The sequence below is a fragment of the Colobus angolensis genome, unplaced genomic scaffold (genome assembly GCF_000951035.1).
Source record: "Colobus angolensis palliatus isolate OR3802 unplaced genomic scaffold, Cang.pa_1.0 Scaffold280, whole genome shotgun sequence".
NCBI classification, from domain to species: Eukaryota; Metazoa; Chordata; class Mammalia; order Primates; family Cercopithecidae; genus Colobus; species Colobus angolensis.
In genome coordinates, this window is record NW_012116044.1 from 19,292 (window position 1) to 19,607 (window position 316).

Below are 316 nucleotides of genomic sequence, written 5' to 3' on the forward strand. Positions count from 1 at the left end.
CAGGTACCTGATACCAACGATGACAATCAACCATGCCACCCTGTATTACAGCCATGTCCTCAGCGGGTCACTCTTTATGCTGACAATCACAAAGAGCTTGAACTCACTGTCCCAAGAGGCAACAAGCCCTTCATTGTCATGGCTGTAAGCCTCTGTGCAGCCCTCCACCCACGCCGTTTCCCGTCGGGACAACATGAAGTCCCATGACGGTGACTCAGAAGCAGCCCAGTAGCTTCAGTGCAGGAAAAATCACAGAAACTCAAACACATCCTAAACATGGGCAGTTGGTAGGAGCCGATTCCTAAATTCAGCCTAT